The sequence below is a fragment of the Lipotes vexillifer genome, unplaced genomic scaffold (genome assembly GCF_000442215.2).
Source record: "Lipotes vexillifer unplaced genomic scaffold, Lipotes_vexillifer_v1.1 scaffold153, whole genome shotgun sequence".
In the NCBI taxonomy this organism is placed as follows: Eukaryota; Metazoa; Chordata; class Mammalia; order Artiodactyla; family Lipotidae; genus Lipotes; species Lipotes vexillifer.
Genome location: NW_006774670.1, coordinates 5,157,626 through 5,174,270, shown reverse-complemented (window position 1 = coordinate 5,174,270; position 16,645 = coordinate 5,157,626). Strand labels below are relative to the sequence as shown.

General features: G+C 39.6%; 1 protein-coding gene across 1 annotated transcript in view; it reads left to right on the top strand.

Annotated features, from left to right (window-relative positions):
• The first annotated feature begins 2,908 nt into the window (after window positions 1-2,908).
• The window catches only part of SMIM14 (small integral membrane protein 14), a 61,411-nt gene continuing 47,674 nt past the window's right edge, over window positions 2,909-16,645 (top strand). Inside the window, exon 1 of the mRNA XM_007449424.1 lies at window positions 2,909-3,025. The gene's annotated coding sequence lies outside the window, so the exon portion shown is untranslated. The remainder of the gene's footprint in view (window positions 3,026-16,645) is intronic.

Here is a 16,645-nt window from a genome sequence, read left to right as displayed (position 1 = left end):
CTCCGCAACGTGAGAGGCCACAGCAGTGAGAGGCCCGCGTACCGCAAAAAAGAAGAAGAAAAAAAAAATCTCCCTCTCTGCTAAAAAAAAAAAAAACAACTCCCTAAAGTAGTAGTTAAAAAAGGAAATCTTAATTTGCATTTTTGATTACTACTGAGATTGAAGATTTTCAAGTATCTATTAGTCATTAGTATCTCCTTTTCGTGTGTAAACCATCAACTCATACTCTTTACTCATACCTGTATTAGAGGCATTAATATCTTTCTTATTGATTTGTATGAGTCCTTCATACATTATATTACTCCTTTATCAATATTTATTCCAAATATTTCCCAGTTGGTTTCTCTTAATTTTATGTGTCCATTCAACAAATATTCACTATCTACTATGTTCCAGGTACTATGGTGGGAATTCTATGTTATTTTCTAAATTACTTTATATAGAGAATTACACACATACTTTTTCATTCTTCCATTGTTTTAAGTTTTGAAAGGTTGAACTTAGATCAGGGCAAAAACCCACAAATGATCCTGTATCACTGCGTGTCAGAGCTGGGCCTTTCTATCTCTCATGAGATTGCAAGCAGATGTTGGGCAAGGAGTCATCGAATACTTGATTGGGGTTGCAGGATGAGCCCAATCAAGGTAGTTCACTCACATGGGGGTAAAGTGGTGAAGCTGTTGGTGGAGGCTTTTGTTCCTCTCCACATGGGCCTCTTCATACACAGGTCTGCTTGTGTGGAGTTTCGTGGAGCCTAGCTTCCTCCAGAGCAAGCAATCCAAGAGAATGAGGTGGAAAGCTGCAATCAGTGCCTTTATGACCTAGCCTCAGAAGTCACACACCTTCAGCTGTATTCTACAGGTCAGAGTAGCCTTCATTCAAAGGGCTGGAGGAGTATATATTTCCAGAGTGGAGAATTACTGGGGGTTTTCTTGGAAGCTAGCTACCAAAGATCCTAACATCTTGATTTTCCTGTAATTTACTTTATAAAGCAAACACTGATAATTTTGCAATATTGTGTACCAGTCCAATTTTGCAGCATACTGTTCTTTTAAACACAGCTGTGTTTTCAAACACATATGTGCACATGGGTGCACCCAAGTATTTGAGACTTTCTGTTCCACAATTAAGGTTCCACAGATTAAAGACCCTCTGTTATAAGGTCAGCCTATGAACTTTGTTAGGGCACTAGATTCCACTTCAAACTCTGAATTTGAGTAAACAGAGTTCAAGAGTGCAGAGTAACAGCCAAGTAGCTGGACTTCTATCTACTTGTAATCTGTTAATTAACTAGGAAACACTTTGAGTCTTACCAGAAATTTTCATTTTCTAGAAAATTTTACCTGCTTTAATTAAAAAGCTCTTCTCTTTGTTTACCTACTTTTATCTAGAACAGGATTTTCTAAGTCCATGTGGCATTTTATGAATATTTTATTTTAAAGGCACAGCAATTATTCCCACGTAGGTTATTCTAAAAGAACTCAGGGCACAAGGAGACTTGGCAAAATAAGCAGGCAGACATCCCCAAAAGATTATCCTCGGGTCTTGCCTCCAGCTTAGTCCCAGGTCCCCTCCCGGATGCCTGTTAGCTCATATGCTCTAGAGCTGTTTTGTCTCATACGGTGGCCACTAGCCACACCCAACACTTGCAATATTGACAGTCTGAATTGAGCCTTGCCCTAAGTGTAAAATATACACCCGATTTTGAAGATTTAGTATGAGGTAAACATTAGTATGTCATTAATAATTTTTATATTGATTATATGTTGAAACTAATATTTTGGATAATTAGGTTAAATAAAGTGTACTATTAAAATTTTTTTAAAAAAGCTCTTTTAGATGATACTAATTTGCTGAAGGTGATTCAGCTAGTTGAGGTGATTAACCAAATACTGAGGTAGAAGGCCAGGTTAGGTAAAAAGGTCAACTCAGAGTAAGGAAGACAGTTTCTCACAGCTAACATTCACCTCTCCTGCAGGATAGGCAAATAGGCACCTTCGTGAAATCTTTGTTTGGAACTCACACTTTCATTTTACCACTAGTCCCTCTTTAAAGTCTGTCAATTCATGGACCCAAGTTTTCCCAAATTGGGAAATCTCTTGGGTCCCAGTTGTTTAGCAGGGAAACTAAGAAGGTTAGAATGAGAGAGTAGGAAGCACCAACTTAGTTTACAAAGAAATTAGGTTCTTACACCACAAGTATTATCCTTATTTCAATCCCTAAGGTCAAAGCAACAAAGGTTTGAGATGACTGCCTCCCAGTTCCCTACTATCTCTGGATCAGCCTTTAATACTCATCTTGAACTGACTTTTAGTCAGCTTTCTGGATGCACTGTTAGGGAGGGTACAGGGGAATAACTGCCACGTTTGACGCACTGTTGTACATATAAGACTAAATCCCGATCCCCAATTTTCACCTGGGCCTGAGTGATCGAAAACAATCTCTACATGTCTCAGAAGACATCAACTTGGCGCCCACGTCTACCAATACCCCCGCTATTCTAAAGACTCCGGCCGAGGAAAGCCATCAGCATAGGCAAAGGGAGACACACTGCAGAGGACGTTGTCCACGACAGACGACACAGAGGACACACTAGCCACTTCAACAGACACGTGGCCTTCCCTCTCCACATCGGAACGCTCCGCTCCACCCCTCCCACCCGGAACTACAACCCCCGCGCTCCACGCCCGCCCGAACCGCGTGACGCTCGCGCCCGCCCCGCCTACCCGGACCTACTGGGCAGGCGCAGGGAGCGCGCATGCTCGGCAGGCCGGCTGCTGTGGACTTCGGGATGCCGCAATCTGTTGCGCCGCCGCCCGCGGAAGCCGGCAGATCCGGGTCTTGTGGCTAAGAGTGACGTGGTCAGTCGAATCAAAACAGAGGAGGGGAGGAAGCAGCGGCCAGGAGCGGCGGCGGCAGGGACGACCGGAGCAGCTGCCGTGTTCCGGAAGCTTCAGGCGGTCTTTCTGCCGAGGCTTGGTCCCGGCCCCCATCTTCCCCGCCCTATCGGTTGTTGTCTGGGCGGGTGAGTGTCTGCCCCTTCTCCCACCGCCGTTTGCTGGCCCACCTTCCCCTCACCCCGGTTTTTCCTGGTGGCTACTCAGCCTCTGGCGGACTGCGGCAGCTGTGGCAGAGCTGGGCTGCTTCTCGGGGTCGGTGCGTCCCCGGCTGGGCTGGCGACTGCACCTGGAGAAGCCCTCTGCTGCCGAGCCCGCGTCCCCCGGCGAAGAGCGAGGCGGAGAGCCTGAAATTTGGCTTTCTCTGCAGGAAACCAGAGTCGGGACTTGGCAGGGAAGTGGACGGTAGCCAGGCATGCTTTCATTTTTAGGGCAAGCAGTAAACTCGGGTGGAGGCGTATAATGGAGTAAAAAGAAGAGAGAGAGTCGTAGCTGGAAGGAAAACCCCACAAACCTTGAAATTCACATATAATTTACCTCTGTTCCTCAGCCTTTGCCGGGTTTGATGAAGTCACTAGGATACGTCCTTTGTTGTGATTAATGAGACTAGAGAGCTGCCGTCCAGAAAGCTGGAGCTTTTAGCCCTTACTGTGTTGTGAATTTGAAGGATTCCATTTTTCTGTTTGTTCAGTAAGTGGAACCAGAGCCGACAGTAAAGAGGTAGCACCCTTTATTGGAACAGATAAAGTGCGATAAACTGGTTACCAGAGTACTTGAAGTCTTATGTTGCCGTTTAAAGCCAGTTTTCCAAAGTGGCTGTTTCTGTGTGTTTTTTAGCCAAGATGATGTTTGTTAGCCGTAGGGAATCAGTAGGATGTTTTCAGTTGTCTTAGTTTGCAAAATCGAAGATGTGGCCTTAAGAGAATGTCTTGGCTTTGCAAAAAGTCGGATGAGCTTCCTGCACGTAATACCTGTGTTTAAAGAGATCTTCCAGTTTTTGTGTTATTGTCAGAAACCATTGGCAGCTGTACGTAGAATAATTTGGATGGCGTAAGACCTTTCAGACGTAGTCTCGAGACCCTTAGGAGGCGTTCTCGCTGCCCAGTCTGTGGAGCTTGCAGAAGGCTTGTGTTCCCTTCCACTTTAGATGACCGGCCACGCAGATTCCTCTAGTGTAGCCTGCTTCGAGCACTGCCGCTCTCCGCACTTTTCCACCGCAGGAACGAGACCGGAACACCAAACCTCCCTTTTGTCCTAACTTAGTTTTATTTATTTATTTATTTATTTATTTTGTGGTACGCGGGCGTCTCACTGTCGTGGCCTCTCCCGTTGCTGAGCACAGGCTCCGGACGCGCAGGCTCAGCGGCCATGGCTCACGGGCCCAGCCGCTCCGCGGCATGTGGGATCTTCCCGGACCGGGGCATGAACCCGCGTCCCCTGCATCGGTAGGCGGACTCTCAACCACTGCGCCACCAGGGAAGCCCCTAACTTAGTTTTAAAAAAGAATTTTTTTCCCCAGAGAACTCATTAATTGAGGTGTTTCTTTAGCAAACGGCAGGAAAGAAAAACAGAGCTATGTGCTAAATTGATTGTCACTTATCAAATTCAGGTCTTAGGAATTTAGACTACTCCCTTGAAGGGTATGTCCTTGTGTGGCATAACATGGACCTCTTCCTAACAAATTTCTTCCTTCCGTGTGTGCAACTAGGATCTTTTTTCCTTAACATCACAGTTGGAGTCCTGCTGATTTACACACAAACGAAATTATGTTTTCTTGAAGTTTTTTTTTTTTTACCTTTTATGCTAACCTATAACTGAATATTTTTGTTTATATGAAATAATTTGTGATAATTGGAGAAAATGTTGATTAAAGCAGATAAGCAAAAAAAAAGAAGAAAATAAGTCATCAATATTCTTGCCATCCAGAGATCACCAGAATGTCAGTATTGGTTTTATATCCTTCCAGACTTTTTTGCATTTATGTATTTTATACAAAAATGGTATCATACTGCATATGCTTTTCTGTAACCTGCTTTTCCACATAGTAGTACTTCATTTTTGAGTAACAAAGTTAAAATTTTTGCAGATATGGACTTGTAGACCTTAACTTCTAGGGAATATTCACTGTATGTTTGCCACACCATAATGATTAAAATCGTGGTTCTAAAAGATTTCCTTTCAAATCTCTTATGATGATATTGTAAGGTTTGTGAAATTAATATGCACTGTGTGACAAGGCTTTGCTTGTTTAACTCTTGAAAGAGCAGGCACAGAATAGCCCGAGATGACAATATGGAAGTTTAAAAAGTTTTTGTTCATTTAGTGATCTGATTCAGGTAAAGGTTTATTTCTATTCCATAGCTGCTATATACTCCAAATACTGACCCGCTGTCCAGGCTTCTGGGAGTAAGATCCTAAAAGATTTTACTTTACTTTACACACTTAATATTCTTTATTAAGATTGAGTCTTGGATTTTTGCCCATTTAGTCCAGTGCTTTATCAGTGGTGCCAAAAGAGAAGAAAGTTTCCCCTTCACCTCAATTTCAAAGGATAAGTATATACTACAAAGTATCCTAAACATGCTAATAATGTATTGGGGTCTGTTAGTCATAAACTTAGCTAAATTTGCCTTAAATTATAGTGTTCAATATATATTCTAGATTTGTCCACTTCTTCCCATCCCTACTGCTACCACCTTTGCCAGCTAACCATCTCTCACCTGGCCTACTGCAGCAACCTCCTGGTCTCCCTGCTTCCACTTTGGCTTTCCCCTTGCCACAGCCTAAGGGATCCTTTAAAATGTAAATCAGATTGTGTCACGCCTTTGTTGAAAAGCCTCTCATCACATTCGGAATGAAATCCAAACTCTTTACCAAGGTTTGCCAGGCAGTACATGTTTTGGCACTGCCTTCCTCCCTTATCTTGTATCCGAATGCCTAGATTAGTACCCAGGAGCCTGGTCACGTGGCACTAGCATTGTCCCAGGAACTTGCCAGGCTTGTTCTTGCCTCAGGGCATTTGCACTTGCTGTACCCTGTGGATTTGGTCTTTTCCCAGGTCTTCCCATGGCTGATTCCATCGTGTTATTCAGGTCAGTTCAGCTGTTGTCCCTTCACGGAGATTGCCCCCACAATTATCTCACCGTTCTCTCTTATTTTCTTTATTCCATCACTGTCTGGAATTTCCTTATTTTTTGTATTCTGTCTCCTATACTAGAAGTTAAACTCTGGGAAGATGGGGACCTTGTCTGTCCTTTTCACTGCAAAGTAGGTGCTCAGCGCATGTTGGTTGAATGAATAAACCTGAACACATCTGCATCACTCTTGAACGTACTGTCTATTTTAAACCAGTTCTTTCTATGGAAAAACCCTAATTTTCAGCTTCTTTTTGTAGGGCTGTACCTTGATTCTCCAACTTCAATAGTTCTTGATGTTTGGGCCAGAGAACAGTCACATTCTACTTTAGACCTATAGAACTAATCCGTGGGAGGAATTGGTCCCAGGTATCTGAATTTTCAACAAGCCCTTTAGGTGATTTGAATGCTTGTCAAAGTTTGAGAATGTGTTAATATTTTAATGGCTTTTCTCTGGGAGATTTCTTCTTGCTTTATAGTAGTAATGATAGCTGTCATTTTGGGGAACACTTTGTGTCAGGTACTATGCTAAAAACTCTAAGCATGTTTTTCATTTAACTGTAGAGCAATTCAGATGTAGGCATTCCAGCTCCCACTTTACAAATGAAAGAACTGAGACATAGTAAGTAGCAGAAAGTTGGATTTGATCCCATGTCTGTTTTCTTAATCACTGTACCCTAGTGCGTCTGAACTACAGTGTTTAGAACTGTACACAGTGCTTTGGTTTTGATAGGCCATGTTTTTGTTAAGGCCAAAGTAATGTTTTTTGTCCCGTTTCCAGTCATGTCCTTAATGAAGTCCATTGTTCTGTTGGTCTTTTTGCCTGAGGTTGCATAGCTGGTAGATGACATCAAGAAACATTCTGCAAAGGTCTTCTTGCTTTGTTGTATTGAATTTTCAGAGCCTACCAGGTTTAAAGTAAATTTGGATTATTTTCTCCTTCCTATGCATTACCTTGCATTCCACACACCAGAAATCCATCTGTCACTTTTTACCTGCTGGTATAGTCATTTGAATTCTTCCTACATTTTTTAAATTGATTTGGGTGTTTTAATATTTGGACAGCCATTGGCTCATCATAAACTGAATAGATTTCTCACTACAAGACCTCTTTCCAAATGAGTAAAAAAAAAAAAATTGATTGATGCATTAATTTGGAGCAGTTAATCCAGAGAAATACCAGTTGTCTTTACTCTCTTCCTAGTCTTGAAGTCTGACTATGTTTATCTGTCGAAGCTCAGGTCATACATGACCTTTAGCAGAGCTCTATCCTAATCCACCTCAGGATTCTGTAAAGAGCCCTTTGTGGCTCCCATCACTTCACCTTCCATATTATCAGTAAATTGTCTGTGGCTCTCTGGCCTATTCGATTGGAAGGCCCATGAGGTCAGGGAGAGCCAATTAAGCAATCAGTAGGCTTGCTGATGGAATAAATAAATGAAGAAAAATCGCAACTTTACCTGTATCTGTAAAAAGCAGTACAATGCTAAAAGGAAGTACAGTATTTGTAATAATCTTTTCCCATATAATGTAATAAGACTTAGAACAAAAACTTCAATAAAAGACACTAAATTGTCTAAATTGATAATTAATAGTGATATATTAGTATATGAGTTGTAAAGACATTGAAGAAAATTAAAGACTCCCGACTGTTACATTGTGGCTTATATTAGGATTTTTTTTTTTTTTTTTTTTTTTTTTTATCCTGCGGGCCTCTCACTGTTGTGGCCTCTCCCGTTGCGGAGCACAGGCTCCGGACGTGCAGGCCCGGCGGCCATGGCGCACAGTCCAAGCCGCTCCGCTGCATGTGGGATCTTCCCGGACCAGGGCACGAACGCTTGTCCCCTGCATCGGCAGGCGGACTCTCAACCACTGCACCACCAGGGAAGCCCTAGGATTTTTTTAAGATTGTAAAACTTCTTAGACAAATACTACTACAGGCTTGTGAGTAAAGGTATTCTTTTGGTGTGTGTTTATGTGCATATTCATATTTTCGCCCATACAAAAAGTGCTAATCATCTGAAATGGTTGGGCATATGTCAGTAGATCCTAAGGTAGGTAAAGAAAAGCTTGGGCACTTCAAAGGCATTTTAAAAGAGGGCTGAAAATTATTTGACTCTGAAATTTAAAAAATGTTACCTGTCTGAATATCAATAACAATGGCATTTACTATTCATGGAGTATATATGCCAGCCTCTTTACTTTCTTTACATACTTTATGTTTCGCCTACACATTGGCCCTTCCAAGTCAGATATTGTTACCCCTAATTTACACTGGAGGAAACAGGCTCTGGTTAGGTAAGTTGCCCAAGGAAAAGCCACTGGAACTGTTGGGATTCAAACCCAATTTTCTTTGATCCAAAATTCATATACTTTATATTACAACAGTGTTGACCAGTCTTTTTGTCTTACAGAATCATGGAAGTTATAACAAGTAAACCTACTTGTTCTGGCTGTCAGAATATGCTAATAGAACTGCGATCATGAATTGTTTTGTTCTATTTAAACCTAAATTGGATATGCATTTCTAGTAGTCCCTCTTTCTTTTTTTTAAACACAAGACATGCTTGTTCCTGAAAAGCTGCAAAGGATAGTAATATATAAAGCCAACAACAAAAGCTATAATCCTGTCATTCAGAAGTCATCTCTGTACATGTATTTCCTTCCAGTCTTTTTAAATTCATCTTTGGTACAAATGAGATGTAATACTCACATAAGCTTGTATTCTTTTTCGGGGGTTGTGGAGGGGGTTAACATAGTGAACTCTTTACTGTGGCCTTAGAAAATTTCTAAACTTGATTTTAACTGGCTGCATTTTATAAGATATTTTGAATAAACTGGTTTACTCGAAGTTTTCATTTTATGTTGGACATGAATGTAGTTTCCAGTTTTCACCATTATAAATAATGTTGTGGTGAACCATGGCTTTAAATAGTCAACCAACCAGTCTAATTATTTTAAAAGTCATAATTGGGCTTCCCTGGTGGCGCAGTGGTTGAGGGTACGCCTGCCGATGCAGGGGACACGGGTTCGTGCCCCGGTCCAGGAAGATCCCACATGCCGCGGAGCGGCTGGGCCCGTGAGCCATGGCCGCTGAGCCTGCGCGTCCGGAGCCTGTGCTCCGCAGCGGGAGAGGCCACAACAGTGAGAGGCCTGCGTACCGCCAAAAAAAAAAAAAAAGTCATAATTATGACATTTAAATGATTTGAAATGTGATTCAATAATAGTTCAGCAAGTATATATAGCATACGTATACTTGCAGTCCGAGAAAATTTACATGAGAGTTTTTAATAGAGGTTGCCTCTGAGAAGAGAGTACCTTTTACTTTTGCTTTTTTTTCAACTTTCTGTATTTGAATTTTAAAATTAAATGTGATTGCTTTCAAAATTAAAAAAAAAAGTTTCACTCCTTGGAAAAGTGTACATTTTTCTATACTAAAACCAATTTTTAGGTGTGTAGTAGGGCTTATATTTCGTTTATAACATTTTAAACTTCATTTTGTTTTGAAGAAAGTTACCTTCTTGTTGCTTATTTTCATATTGAATTTTCATTTCCTTTTTTTAAATTTAGGTTAAAGAACAGATGTGAGTCTCAGTTTTGTAAAAATACAGAATAAAGCTGGGTTTTGCTCAACTGCACTCATTGACAAGTATTACAGGTGCAGCACTTTCAAATTTTAACAGCTAATAAAGATGCTTCAAGTTAGGGATATAGTAAGCATCTTCGTAAACGAAGACTTAGAGGACAGTGTTCTGGTTGCTATCTTGTTTTAACTTATACTTCTAAAAAACAGTAATTTTTTCATATAGTATGTATTTTGTTGCTTTGTACTCTGGGCAAAGTTAATATAGAAGAAACTGACTTGCTTGAAATTTAGAAGACTTTTTTCTGTGGTGCTTACTCAAGTTTCATTTTTTTAAATAACATTGCTTTCTTTTTTTTTTTTTTTTTTTTTTTTTGCGGTACGCGGGCCTCTCACTGTTGTGGCCTCTCCCATTGCGGAGCACAGGCTCCGGACGCGCAGGCTCAGCGGCCATGGCTCACGGGCCCAGCCGCTCCGCGGCATGTGGGATCTTCCCAGACCGGGGCACGAACCCATGTCCCCTAGCATCGGCAGGCGGACTCTCAACCACTGCGCCACCAGGGAAGCTCCATTGCTTTCTTTATCACAGAGGTTCTAAGCGTTTTTCCTGTCATAATGAATGGCATTGACGTGCATCTACGTGCAGATATGTCATCTAGGCTATAGCATGGGTGAGAGAAGCTGTGAGTTACCTGAGTTGGGAGAGCAGTAGCCATAACTCCTTTCTGCTTCCAAAAATCATATAGGCAAGGAAGTGAATGGGAGTGATAGTGAGGAAAAGTCTTGATTCTGCTCTAGCTTATTTGAATGGTGTAAATCATGCACAGATTTGTAACATCACTTCTGATATACCTCAGAATTTCAGAACATACTAGTATTGAAAGCTGGTTTTTTAACATTTGTAAGTAATTTATATCCACTATGACTTGGGGTCACAGAGTATGGAATTTTTATATCATCTGTTGAATTTTTCTGTTTCTAACTTATGAAACACAGCCTTTTTTCCTGAGTTTAGAAATTTTTGTTCAGAATATGACTAAGTAGTACTCTAGTAGAAATTTCAGAAAATACTTTTAGAAGGTGAAACTTTGGGTTAAGATATTGAATATAAACAAAAATGATTCAGTTGGAAAGTTTTCCTTTGTTTGACCATTTATAATAAATTTTACCCCTGGATCTTGAGAGAATCTATCTATGAGATTAAGAGCAAAGAACAGCTAGGGAAGGACAGGAAATTTGTAGGTGAGGGACCAAGTTTCAGAACAGAAGACTTCTTTCTTCCCTTTTCGCTTTTATGCAGAAGAGTGATAGCTGAGCCCCAGGAGAATACAAACACCCCAAAGCAGTATACAGAGAACTTGGACTGAAGGTTGAAGATACATTTCAAATCTAAGGGCTTAAGAGTTACTGACTCTGAGTGTTTTACAGTTTATAAAGCACTCTTACAAATTCTCACTTGATTAACAGCCCTTTAAAATGAATAGTTTCAATTATCACTCTTGTTTTATAGAAAATCTGAAGTCACAGAGAGGCTAATTTATCAATTTCTCAGTAGTGCCGTAACTTAAGTCATTTATCTGAGATATATTCTTTCTGCTATCCCATGCTGTTTTTAGCAAGTGTTGCCTAAGGTGATTCCTAGAATACAGTCAAATACAGGTAAGGTAAAAAAGGGTCGCAGAGGAAAGTAAAGATAATGTCTAAGGTGTAGGAAAATAGGGTCACATTAATGGGGAATTTCCAGAAAAGTGGCAGCCCTGGGGTGGACCTTTAACAGAGTCCTGTTCTGCAGAGACATCAAGGAATTAAGGAGGTAAGGAAATTCTAAATAATCTTGAAGAGTTCAGCTTTTAATAAAAATGGGATAGAAGTTGTTAGTTAAGTAGTTCTCCTTTTGATCTTTCTCCAGAGATGATATCACAGAAGTCATTTGTCTGTGATATTTATTTTGGCCATTAATTATGTACTGGTATGTGATTATATTATTATATGAATGAATTATAATTAATAATTAACTTGATAGCAAGCTCTTGGAGGTGGGGCATACCTTTTATTCTGTATCCTCCTCTGAACTCTTCTGCTAGTTACCTAGTCCCCTGGGGACTTGTTAGATCTATCCTTTTCAGGAAAGGAGAAATGAGAGAAGACATGGGTTTGAAGCCCACCTCTACTGCGTGACTTTGGGTAAGTCACTGACACTCTCTGGGCCTCAGTTCTTTCCTCTTTAAATGAGTGGATGAGAACTGGTGCATCCCCAGAGTTTTAAGAGTAACACTTGTAAAGTTTTGGTTTGTTGAATATAAATAAAGACTTAGCATCCTCTAATCTGTACCTTATCTATACAGTGATATCTTGCACAGGCCTCCTGGTCATACTGACCTTGTTTCTTCTATACATTCCCATTCCCATTCTATGAAAAATGAACATTTTGTTGTCATTCTTTGTAGCCTGCTCTAGTCTCTTCCTTTGGAATAGTATGCCCCCAGAAAGAGTATCTATAATTTTTTTGTTATCCTGTAAAAATGTTTTATGGTAAGATTTTCAGAGGTGGTTTTTATTGTAGTTTTCTCTTGTAAATGGCTAATTCTAGGTGGGCCTGTTGACTTGAAAAAAATGTACAATGTAAGAGCTGTGAGATGAGTTTATTCACTGTCTTACTGAGGACTGTAGCATGGGAGACAGCCTCTCAGGTAGCTCTGAGGAACTGTTCCAGCGAGGTAAGGGAGGAGCTGGTGTGTGTGTGTGTTTATGCAGTCAAGTGAAAGGTTACTGCTAGTCGCAAGGATCAGATATCTCAATTTTAGTGCTTTTCTGTGCATGAGAAGATGCAAGAATCTGGGGTCATTGGAATTCTTCCTTTGATATGCATTTTTGACTGTCTAGGGGCCCATAAATCCAAAACACAGAATGCTTCATCCTAAATTCTTTCAGTGTGTACTTATAGGTCAGCAATGGTTGTGGCTAATGATTTGATCCTTATAGAACTGGAATGGTAGGCAACATTCTTTGTTTACAAACAATATAGGGTCACCCTATTGGATCAATTTGGGAGTATTATAAGGAATTTGTAACTGTAATTGCTTGGCTATTAATGTGAATTTTAAAAATTTGTCATGATAGGGACTTCCCTGGTGGCACAGTGGTTAAGAATCCACCTACCAATGCAGGGGACACGGGTTCAAGCCCTGGTCTGGGAAGATCCCACATGCCACGGAGCAGCTAAGCCCGTGCACCACAACTACTGAGCCTGCGCTCTAGAGCCCACAAGCCACAACTACTGAGCCCACGCACTGCAACTACTGAAGCCTGCGTGCCTAGAGCCTGTACTCCACAGCAAGAGAAGCCACCGCAGTGAGAAGCCCGCGCACTGCAGTGAAGAGTAGCCCCTGTTTGCTGCAGCTAGAGAAAGCCTGTGTGCAGCAACAAAGACCCAAAGCAGCTAAATAAATAAAAATAAAATAAATAAAAATAAAAATTTGTCATGATAGAATTCAGTAAGTCTTAACTCCTAAGCGTAGAGAATTATGGTATTTAAGGTACATAATAGGGTTTATTTCAACATTTAATTTTTTAAAATGACTTCAACTTCCCAGGCATAGCTTTAGCTGTTTTTAACAAATAACAGTTGACTGATTTGAACTTGAGTCTGCATCCTTTCCTTGCCCTCTTCCCATCAGAGAATCAGAGATGCAAATGTAGTTTAAGAGAAAAGTATGTCACTAGTAAGAAGTATTAGGAAGTTAGTTGATGGTTATCTCATTTCTGTACTGCTCTAAAGTTGTGTTTATAAGAGTGAAACAAGTATAAGTAGCATGATTGGTCATATCTGACAGATGTGGAATGAGTCTTGGTTAGGAATTTACATTGTGACTTCTTGTCCAAGATCTGGCTCATACTGGATGGATGTGTGATCATGGTCAAATTGCTAGCTTATCTGAACCTATTTTCCTCATTTTAAAACGGATAATTTTCCTGCTTTGACTTTGTCGGAAGGGCTGTTGTTAAGATATGAAAGTAGTTAGAAAGCTACAGGCAAATATAAACTATTATTAGGTATGGCTATGTTTGATTGAGATCCATTTCTGATAAAAAGAATAAAGCAAATGAATATGTTACAATAAAGTATTGTATATGAGTGAATTTGAACACCTTATTGCATTGAGATGTTGAGTCAGTTGATAAAAGTAATCCCAACAACTAATTATAGCATATTAGTACATAGTACAGTAATGATAGTATTACTGAAATTGATAGGCAAATATTTTGTTCTCCCTGTTTAATATGAAAGGTAGCCAGAGTTTTGGGATAGCTCTGCTCATTTGGTTAATCAGTTTTCTAATTGGCTACTGGGTAAAAACTTGGGATCAGAAAGTTCTTTATAGAAAAAAAATTTTTTTAGAGGTGAGTACCCCTTTGATATAATTGGGAATAAGGTTAAAAATAGATAGCAAACTCAAGTGTAGTTTCCCTGAATGGGGGGCAGTTCCAGCGGTTTCTGGCACACATGTCTCACTTGCTTGGTTTTATAACTTTGGAGCTTTAATCAATAGCATTGATGCTTTTTAGATAAAAATGCATAGAATGCTTCTTCTGAGTTCCCCATTTCACTGACTAGCATCTCTGTTTTCTGTCCTATAAAAACAAATTGCATGCATTCTAAATTATTACTCTGTATTTTGCCCTTGCTCTGGGTTTTTATTTTTTATTATTTTTTAAGATTTTTGTTTTTGATGTGGACCATTTTTAAAGTCTTCATTAAATTTTGTTACAATATTGCTTCTGTTTTATGTTTTGGTTTTTTGCCCGTGAGGCATGTGGGATTGTAGCTCCCCGATCAGGGATCGAACCCGCACCGACCCCTGCACTGGAAGATGAAGTCCTAACCACTGCATCACCAGGGAAGTCACTATTTTTAATTTTTAAATGGGAAGAGTTTTGATAACTGTTCTTGATCACTGTAAAGATCTGGCTATTTGGAAGCGTGATTTTATCATAAATCACCTTCTTAAAATTACGGTAGAAAGATAGTTTTCATCCTCTGACCTTGAGTTAGGTTTGGTTATCCCTACTTTCTCAAGAAGAGCCCTATGTTTGTGTGGGGAGAAAGAAGAGTTTTTGTTTTGTTTGTCTATAAAAATGTATTTCTAAAAAACTTAGGTATGTTTGAAATTTTGGGTACTAAAAGTTAGAATAGTATCATGCATCCATATGTACCCATCAACTGGCTTCAACAGTTATTCAGCTTATGGCTGTTTTATTTCATCCATACCTCCCCCTTTGGGTGATTATTTTCAACTGGATTCCAGGCATAAAATCTCTTTTAACTGGAAATACATAGTGAGATCTCTCAGAGATAATGACTCTTTCCAGATGTGTCAATTGACTTTGTAATGTTAAAAAAAAATTAGTAATTCCTAAATAACATTTAATCCAGTCAGTGTTCAAAGTTCCTGCTTGTTTCATAATTGTCCTTTTGCTAGCTTAGTTTGAATCAGCGTTCAGACAAGGTCTCTACGTGGCATTTGATTGTTAATCTCTTAAATTTCTTCAACTGTAAGCGTATCCCTGCCATCTCTTAAAAGTTTTGTTTATTTACTTTTTACCACTTATTTATTGAAAAATCTGAGTTTTCCTTAGTTTTGCTGCATCCAACATTTTTCCTGATTTACAAGAGTTAATATATAATCGTTATATGATATTGAAAGATAAAATATACAAAATGAAAACTAAAATCCTGTCACCCAGAGATAACCAATGATAGTTTTGGTATGTTTTCTTTAAACTTTTTTGAGTTTGTTTTTTTTTTGCGGTACGCAGGCCTCTCACTGTTGTGGCCTCTCCCGTTGCGAGCACAGGCTCAGCGGCCATGGCTCACGGGCCCAGCCGCTCCGCGGCATGTGGGATCTTCCTGGACCGGGGCACGAACCCGTGTCCCCTGCATCGGCAGGCGGACTCTCAACCACTGCGCCACCAGGGAAGACCCTGTGCTTTTTAAACATGTGCATGTGCTTTGCTTATTTTTATATCCTAATTAATATACTTTTGTGTCGTGTTTATTTCCCCACGTCATTATGAAAGAAAATGAAACATTTGGCTGCATATTACTTAACAGTATGTATCATAATTTAAATATTTCCTTTTAGCCAGAAATTTAGATTGTCCCAAATTTTCACTATGATAAAGCTATGATAACCATGTTAGTACATAAATCTTTGTATTTCAGATTTTAAAATTTTTTTGGTCGTGCCGCACGGCATGTGGGATCTTAGTTCCCTGACCAAGGATCCAACCCTCACCCGCTGCAATGGAAGTGTGAGTCTTAACCACTGGACTGCCAGGGAAGTCCCTCAGATTTTTTTTAAATGATAGAACCTTAGAAGTGGAGTTATTCACAGGACATGAACATTTTTTGACTTCTGGATTCGTATTGCCGTAAAAGTTATAGCTTGTGATCTCAAATGCAGTCTCGACTTTAAGAATCTGTATATGCTCCATGTTATTAAGATGTCTTTGCCTGTCATATTAATGGAATGTGGTGTTTTTTTTTAATTCTTTGGCTCTTTTAATTGTATTTGAGAGTTTTTTTATGCACACATTTTTATGTTATAAGTTTGTTGATATTTTTCATTGTGTGTATCTTTAGGAAGTTCTTCCACTAGAGGCCAAATAAATATTCACCTAAATTGTCTTCTGGAATCATGATGGGTTTTTTTCCTTCTTAATTGCTAGCAGATTTTCCTAGGGACCATTTATTAAAATGTTGATCCCATCCTCATTTATTTGTAATTCAAGTTTTGATATATAAATATATATATGGTTGGTATGTTCAGAAAATTCTAGAAAAAAGAATTGATTTCCTATTTACTGGGTTGTAATATTATCTCTTATCTCTCTCCTCCCTCCACCCTCTTTTTTCTGCCTTCCAGCTATAGTATGTATCCAGACGTCTTTGATTCTGAATGTGCCTTGGGAAAAAACCTGAAAGAAAACTAGCCTCATCTTCATCTGTTTTCTTTTATTTTCCTTGTTTC